Below are 9092 nucleotides of genomic sequence, written 5' to 3' on the forward strand. Positions count from 1 at the left end.
ACAGCCAGCTGTCAGGAACTGCCCCCACCCCTACCAAAGGGCAGACATCAGCTCTAGGACCCCCAAGGCCCTGCAGCCAGAGAACCTAGGACCTGGGTCCATCCAGCAGGAGCCCAGAACTAGTCCCAGGAGCCCCTGGTCCCCAACCCCACCCATCAGCACCCATAACCCAAGCTCCAAGACACCGTGGATCCCTCAGCCAGCCATCCTACAATCCAGCCTCCCTCACCATGGTCAACAGCAGCCCTGGAACACCTCAGACCCCACAGCTAGCCATGTCAGGAACCGGCCCCACCCACCAGCAAACAGACTCTAGTGCTAGGACCTCCTGGAACCGAACCCACACCAGAACCCAGCTCCACCCATCAGTCAGTCAGCACCAGCTGCTGGACCACCCCACAAGGAACCCACAGCCAGCTGTCTCATGACCCAGCCCTACCAACCAGACCAAGGGCCAGTCATGTCTATCAGACCACCAGTAGTAGTCAGCCCGCCACAACAGAAGGACCCACACAGCCTACAGAGGTGTCCCCTAGAGCATACAGCTCTGGTGACTAGAGTAGAGTGCACTGCTGGGAAACACAGGATTCCTCCTACAAAAGGCCTCTTGTCCAAGATCAGAAAATGTAACCAACCTACCAGGTACACAGAAATAAAAACAGCAAACTAGGCAAAATAAGGTGACAGCAGAATATGTTCCAAACAAAGGAACAAAATAAAATTCCAGAAGTGAAGTGAACCCCACTAAGTGAAGTGGGGGTAAGCAACCTACCCAATAAAAGTAAAAAGCAATGATTGTAAAGATGACCAAGTAACTCAGGAAAAGACTAAATAAACAAAATGAGAAGTGAGAAGTTTTCAACAAAGAGTTGGGAAATATAAAGGAGAACCAAACAGAGGTGAAGAGTACAATAGCTAAAATGAAAAATACGCTAAAAAGAATCAACAGTCGACTAAATGATACAGAGGAATGGATCAGTAAGCTAGAAGCCAGTAGTGGAAATCACTGAAGCTGAACAGAAAAAAGAAAAAGAAGTGAGGACAGTTTAAGGGACTTCTATGATATCATCAAGTGTACTAACATTCACGTTAAAGGGGTCCCAGATGGAGAAGAGAGAAAGGGGCAAATAACGTATTTGAAAATATAATAGCTAAAAACTTCCCTAACCTGGGAAAGGAAACAGGCACCCAGATCTAGGAAGCACAGAGAATTCTAAGCAGGATCAACCCAAAAAGGATCACATCAAAACACACTGTATCTTAAATGGCAAAAATTAAAGAACGAGAGAATATTAAAAGCAGCAAGCAAAAAGCAACAAGTTATATATGAGAAAACTCCAACAAGGCTATAACCTGACTTCTTAGCAGAAACATCACAGGCAGGGAAGGCGTGGCACAATACAGCTTAAATGACGAAAGGGAAAAACCTACCATCAACAAATCTGTCATTTGTTGGCAAAGCTGTCATTCAGCTCTGATGGAGAGATCTAAGTTTTACAGGCAAGCAAAAGATAAAAGATAAAAGAGTTCAGCACCACTAAACTAGTCTTAAAAGAAATGTCAAAGGGACTTGTCTAATCAAAAAAATAAAATGCCACAACTAGAAATACGAACATTACAAAAGGAAAACTCATTGGTAAAGGTTTACTACCTTTACAGTAAAGGTAGTACACCAATCACTTATAAAGCTGGTAGAAAGGTAAAGGGACAAAAATTATGAAATCATCCACAACAAATAGTTAAGAGATACACAAAAGGATGTAAAATATGATGTCAAAAACAGTAAACTGGGGGGAGGGGTTAAAAATGCAGGGTTGTTAAAACACATTTGAACCTAAAACAATCATACACACACACACACACACACACACACACACACACACGATGAACATGTATTGGGTTGACCAAAAGGTTCATTTGGTTTTTTCCACAAGATGGCTGTAGTAGCACTTAGTTGTCTTTAACTTCATTTGAAATAATTTTGTTAGAGTGTATGTGACCGCTGTCATATCAGCATGCATTTAAAAAAAGACTTCTCAAAATCAGTGAATTTTTGTGTAGCCATTTTAATATTGAAGATGGAAGAAAAAAAGCAACAATTTCGCCATATTATGCTTTATTATTTCAAGAAAGGTAATAATGAACAGAAATGCAAAAAAAGATTTGTGCAGTGATGGAAAAGGTTCTGTAACTGATCGAATGTTAAAAAGTGGTTTGCAAAGTTTCATGCTGGAGATTTCTCACTGGATGATGATGCTACACAGTCGGGTACACCAGTTGAAGTTAATAGCAATCAAATTGAGACATTAATTGAGAACAATCAATGTCATACCACACAGGAGAGAACCAACATACTCAAAATATCCAAATCAAGTGCTGAAAATCATTTGCATCAGCTTGGTTATGTTCATCGCACATACACATACACAAACACGCAAACCCATAAACCTCATGTTAATCACAAACCAAAAATTTATACTAGATACACATGCAAAAAAGAAAAATGAATCCAAAAATAACACTAAAGATAGTCATCAAATCAAAAGGAGAAAAAAGGAACAAAAATAATTATGAAAAAACAAGAAAACAATTACAAAACAGCAATTAGTATACATCTACCAATAATTACTTTAAATATAAATGGATTAAATGCTCCAATCAAAAGACAAAGAGTAGCCGAATAGATACAAAATAAGACCCATATACATGTTGCCTAAAAAGACACTCACTTCAGTTGTAAAGACACACACAGACTGACGGGGATTAAAAAAGGTACTCCATGCAAATGGAAATCAGACACGAAAAAGAAGTTACAACCAACACCACAGAAATGAAAAGGATCATAAGAGATTACTATGAACAATTATACATCAATAAATGGACAACCTAGAAGAAACAGACAAGTTCTTAAAAAGGTACAATCTCCCAGGACTGAACCAAGAAGAAACAGAAAATGTGAACAGACCAATTAACAGTAATGAAGGAATTTTAAAAACTCCCAACAAACAAAAGTCCAGGACCATATAGCTTCATAGATGAATTCTTCCAAAAACTTAGAGAAGAGTTAACACCTACCCTTCTCAAACTATTCCAAAAAAATTGCAGAGGAAGGAACACTTCTGAACCCATTCTATGAAGCCAGCATCACCCTGATACCAAGTCAAAGATATACAAAAAAAAGAAAATTACAGACAAATATCACTGATGAACATACATGCAAAAATCCTCAACAAAATATTAGCAAATCAAATCCATCGATACATTAAAAGGAACATACACCATGATCAACTGGAATTTACTCCAGGAATGCAAGGATTGTTCAATATCTGCAAATCCATTAATGTGATACACCACATTAACAAAGTGAAGTACAAAAATCAGATAATCATCTCAATAAGGTGCAGAAAAAGCTTTTGACAAAATTCAACATCCATTTATGATAAAAACTCTCAACAAAGTGGGTATAGTGGGACCTTACCTCAACATAATAAAGATTATATACAACAAGCCTACAGCCAACATCATATTCAATAGTAAAGAAAGCATTTCCTCTAAGATCAGGAACAAGACAAGGATGCCCACTCTCAACACTCTTATTCAACATAATATTGGAACTTTTATTCAACATAGTATTGGAAGTCCTAGCCACAACAATCAGACAAGAAAAACAAAATAAAAGGAATCCAAATTGGAAAGGAAAAAGTAAAACTGTCACTGTTTGCAGATGACACGATACTATCCACAGAAAATCATAAAGATGCCACCAAAGAACTACTAGAACTTATCAATGAATTTGGTCAAGTCACAGAATGTAAAATTAATATACAGAAATCTGAATTTCCATACATTAAAAAACTATCCAAAAGAAAAATTAAGTAGTAAGTTAATCACATCTATAATCACGTCAAAAAAGAATAAAATACCTAAGAATAAATGTAACTAGAATGTAAAAGATCTAGACTCAGAAAACTATGAGTTACTGATGAAGGAAATCAACAACACAGATAGAAACATATACCATGTTCATGGACTGGAGGAAGTATTATTGTTAAAATGGCCATACTACCCAAGGCAACCTACAGATTCAATGCAATCCCTATCAAAATACCAGTGGCATTTTTCACAGAGCTAGAACAAATAATTCTAATATTTGCATGGAAACATAAAAGACCCCAAATAGCCAAAATAATCTTGAGAAAGAAGAACAGAGCTGGAGATATCATGCTCCCTGATTTCAAACCATATTACAAAGCTACAGTAATCAAAACAGGATGGTACTGTCACAAAAAAACAGACACAAATATCAATGGAACAAAATAAAGAACCTAGAAATGAACCCATAATTATATGGGCAATTAATCTACAACAAAGGAGGCAAGAGTACATACAATGAAAAGACAGCCTCTTCAATAAATGATGTTGAGGAAACTGGACAACTACATGCAAAAGAATCAAGCTGGACAACTCTCTCACACCATGCTGAAAAATGCATTTAAAATGGATTAATGACTTCTGAAACCATAAAATTTCCTGAAGAACACATAGGTATTAAGCTCTTTGATGTCAGCCTTAGTAATATTTTGGATATGTCTCCTCAGGCAAGTGAAACAAAAGCAAAAATTAATAAATGGGATTACATGAAACTTAAAAACTTTTTGCACAGCACTGGAAACTATTAATAAAATGAAAAGGCTGCCTACTGAATGGGAGAAGATATTCTCAAATCATATATCTGATGAGTTAATATCCAAAATATAAAGAGAAACCATACAATTCAACATCAAAAAAACAAACAATCTGATCGAAAAATGTGCAAAGGATCTCAACAGACATTTTTCCAAAGAAGATACAGCCAACAGGTGAATGAAACAATGCTCAACATCACTAATCATCAGGGAAATGCATATCAAAACCACACTGAGGTAACGCCTCACACCATTCAGAATGGCTATTATCAAAAAGACAACAAATAGCAAGTGTTGGTGAGGATGTGGAAAAAAGGGAACCCTTGTGCACTATTGGTGGGAATGTAAATTGGTGCAGCCACTATGGAAAACAGTGTGGAGATTCCTCAAAAAATTAAAAATAAAATTACCAAAGATCTGGCAATTTCACTCCTGGGTATTTATCTGAAGAAAACAAAAACACCAATTAGAAATATTCATTGCAACATTATTTACAATAGCCATGATATGGAAGCAACCTGAGTGCCCATCAATACATGAATGGATAAAGATGTAGTGTGTGTGCACGTATACATATATACACATATACACACAATGGAACATTACTCAGCCATAAAAATGAATGAAATCTTCCAATTTGCAACAACATGGATGGACCTATAAGGTATGATGTTAAGTGAAATGAGTCACACAGAGAAAGACAAATGCTGTATGATTTCACTTACAATCTAAAAAACAAATGAACAAACATAACACAATAGAAAGAGTTGTATTTACAGAAAACAAACATGTGGTTGGTTGCAAGAGAGGTGGGAAGAGGTATGAAATAGGTGAAGGAGATTAAGAGGTACAAATTTCCAGCTGCAAAATAAATGAATCATGGGTATGAAATGAACAATGTGAGGGATATAGTCAATAACTATGTAACATCTTTGTACGGTGACATTATTGTAACTAGATGTTATCTAATAGGAACTAACAATGTTGTGGGTCAATTATACTTCAAAAACAAACTCATAAAAAAGAGATCAAACCTGTGGTTAACAGAGCCAGGGGTGGAGGGAGGAGGAATCAAATGAAGGCAAACCAAAGATACAAACGTCCAGTTATAAGATAAAGTACTAGGGATATAACGTACAACATGATAAACATAATTAACGCTGTTTTACATTACATATGAAAGTTAAGAGAGTAAATCCTCAGAGTTCTCATCACAAGAAAAAATTTTTTTCCTATTTCTTTAATATCTATATGAGATGGATGTTCACTAAACTTACTGTACTAATCACTTTGTGATGTAAGTCAAATCATTATCTCTACACCTTAAACTTACATAGTGCTATATATCAATATCTCAATAAAACTGGAAGAAAAAAAGTACTGTCATAATATTACTTAACATGAAAAAACAATGGTAAATGGGGACTAGAACGAAGACTAAAAATTATGGTGCTAAAAGTAGTTGATGTTATACTTTCATAAGGTTTTTCAAAACTCAAGTACAACCATTTTTATGTACATAAAGTATACGGAGCTATGTGTAACACAAACTATTCAACTTACATTTTTTTTAAATGTAAACTTTTCATTTTACATTTTTTTTAACTTAGGGGGAAAAAAAATCAACAGGTGGAAACCCTAAACTGTTTACAAGTTTGCTTCCAAGGCTCAGGAATGCACTACTCAGCTGAGGCTGCATCTGAATGGGTGACAGAAAGAGCATCCACTCAATACTTTCACCCCAGAGAGTATGATGCATAGCCTTTATGTTGATAAAAATCCAACTACCCATTGCTGAGCAACTCCTTCAGCTAAAAGTACACCAAGCTTCCACAGAATATTCGCAGGCCAGGTGATGTAGGCACCACACAGCATGCACAAAGGGTACCTGCACTCTTCCTAGTTGAGGGAGTTCTCCCAGTTCTGCTATCCTCTTCCCTGGAACTGGCTTGGCTTACTCTGAATAAGGGATTTCTCTAAGGCAAGCTCTCTCAGCTTATCCTGCCCTTTGCCTCTTATCTCAAGCCACCTCTACACCAACGGTGAATTATTAAAAGGCACTTGTTCACTGATACATTTCACTTCTTAGCAAACAAGTAATCTACATCCTTGCTATTCAAGAATGGTTCCTCCTCCAGCCCCACGTAAGAGCTTATAAGAAATACAGAATATCAAGCTGCATCACAGATGTACTAAATCAGAATTTGCATTTTTAAACAAGAGCCCCAAAGGATTCCTAGGCACATTAAGGTTTGAGAACTGCTCTACAGGACTCTACTGCAGATAGCTGTAAAAATGTAAAATGCTCCAGTTTACAATTGTTTAGAGATAAGATATGAAAACCACCAAGACTTGGAATCAGAAAAGCTCCTTAAGAGAATTAACCAACACATAAATGAATTTCTTTACCACTGATATCAAAGCTGTTGAAAGGTTTACTTTCAACAATGCCTACATTTAATGCTTTCTGCATCTAAGCAGCTATTCTGTGTAACAGCACACGCGAATAATACATGAGGACTATATAATCATATATTGGGGCTATATTTTGCGGCACAAAGAATACAAAAGAATGACTGGGTCTAGAAACTTCAGCGCAAAGGTGTGCAACCTGCATTCTAAGATTTCGGGATTTAGAATTCAGACTTGACAAGTGAAACTCTTTCCAGAAAATTATTAAGAAAAAAAAATCTAAAAGATGTGAACTTTAAACATAGATCATATCCTGGAATTAAAACTATTTAAGAGCTACTGAACTAACTCTAGGCCACTTGTAGAATCAGGACATTGTTTTGGAGGTTTGAGTTCCTTTTTCCAGGAAAAGGGGGGGGGGGTGTGAAGTTTAAAAAAAAAAAAATCAGCATTCAGCCTCTGCAAAGTTTTCCTCATGGACTGAAAGGCCTCAACTTGCGTGTTCCTACAGGTTTGAAAAAACTTGAGTCGTGCTCAAACAAGGTTACGTTTCCCTCCTGAAAGGTGAAAGGCTTTTTTTCTCTTCTAAAGGCTTCATTTTAAAAGGTTTGGGGGTTGCGGGCCCGTCTGGCTTCCGGCCCGCGAAGGAAGCGCGCTGCCCGGGGCCGAAACGAACAGGGAAATCTACCGACTAGGAGGTGGGACCCCGGTCCGGCCACGGGGCTCCTGCCTTCTCCCGGCAGCGGGCCGTGCAGCCGGGACCCCACAGGGCGGGGGAACAGCCCCCCGGCCCCGCCGCCCTGGAGCGTGCGGCCTCCTCTCCCGCCGCCCGGCCCCCCGCCCGCCCGCCCGGGATGCGCACACGCGGGGGGCGCTGCGAGTCCCCGTCCGCGGCGACGGCGACGGCGGCGGCACCACAGGCCCGCCCGGGGGGAGGCGGCGGCGGCGGCGCGAGGGGAGGCGGGACTCGCCCTGAGAGGCGGAGGGGAGGCCGGGGCGGGAGAGGCTGCATGTGGGGGCTGCACTGGAGGAAGGCGGAGGCGCTCGGGGGGCCCGGGCTGCTTTACGGTTATCCTCGTCAGCATTTTTCCGCTTTACCTGTGGCGCAGGAGGGCTCCCCAGCTCCTACTCCCTGAATCCGCCTCCTCCTCCTCCCCTCCTCTTTCTCTCTCCCTCAGTCTCTGCCGGGCGCTCGTGGTGCCGGCCGGGCCCGACCCGACCAGAGAGAGAACAGGGCGGGAGGGGGCGGCGGCGGCGCTGACCGGCGGCCACGTGACCACGCCCGCGCCGTAACGGCGGCCGCCCCCCGCCGCGCGCCCTCCCCGCGCTCCACCTCTAATAACCCCACGGCTCGCGCGCCCAGGACGCCGGTGCGCAGGCGCCCTCCGGGGCCCGAAGACTGCGCGGGCGCAACGCGCTCGCTCTCGGGGCCGGGCCTGTGGGGCCCCGCGAGGCGGGGAGAGAGCCACGGGCCCAGCCCTCCTCCGCTGCCGCCAGAGCGCATGCGCGGGAGGACGTTTTTCTTTTACTTTTTTCCTTTTCTCTTCCTTCCCCTTTCTCTGCCTCCCCTCCATACCCCCTCTCCGCCAGCGCGCAGCTGGAGGCTGGGAATCTGCCCCCGAGACATAGACCCTCACACTTACCACCGCCGCCTTCCCAGGGTGGGACCTTCTGAGAAGCTGGCCCTCCTGCCTAAGAATTTACATTTCCGTGTTGCAGCTGAGCGGACTCCTATTCATGCTTCAAGACCCAGCCAATATGTCACTTCCTCTGTGAAACGCACCCAATTCTGCTTTGGGGAAGTCAGCATTCTGTGCATACCTACTTAAGTATAACCCATGGAGAAATCATACATACCAGTTGTTTTTACAAACCACTGTACTAGGCTATGATTTTATGTTACCCCATAACCTAGGGCAGTATGTGGCTTTAGCATCGTGGTGTCTCGGCAAAGCTCGGATGACTGACTCTCCGAATGCAGGCAATGCCTAAGCC

At 41.4% G+C, this 9092-nt stretch overlaps 1 protein-coding gene across 12 annotated transcripts in view; it reads right to left on the bottom strand.

Annotated features, from left to right (window-relative positions):
* Window positions 1-8791, bottom strand: part of TBC1D5 (TBC1 domain family member 5) — a 556466-nt gene extending 547675 nt beyond the window's left edge. For 10 of the 12 annotated variants that reach the window (XM_057739462.1, XM_057739460.1, XM_057739458.1 and 7 more), the window contains exon 1: window positions 8196-8435. The gene's annotated coding sequence lies outside the window, so the exon portion shown is untranslated. Of the gene's footprint in view, window positions 1-8195; window positions 8436-8740 lie in introns of those variants that run through there. The other 2 variants (XM_057739461.1, XM_057739464.1) reach the window with 2 other exon arrangements.
* Window positions 8792-9092: the final 301 nt, after the last annotated feature.

Source organism: Hippopotamus amphibius, chromosome 6 (assembly GCF_030028045.1).
Source record: "Hippopotamus amphibius kiboko isolate mHipAmp2 chromosome 6, mHipAmp2.hap2, whole genome shotgun sequence".
Taxonomy (NCBI): domain Eukaryota; kingdom Metazoa; phylum Chordata; class Mammalia; order Artiodactyla; family Hippopotamidae; genus Hippopotamus; species Hippopotamus amphibius.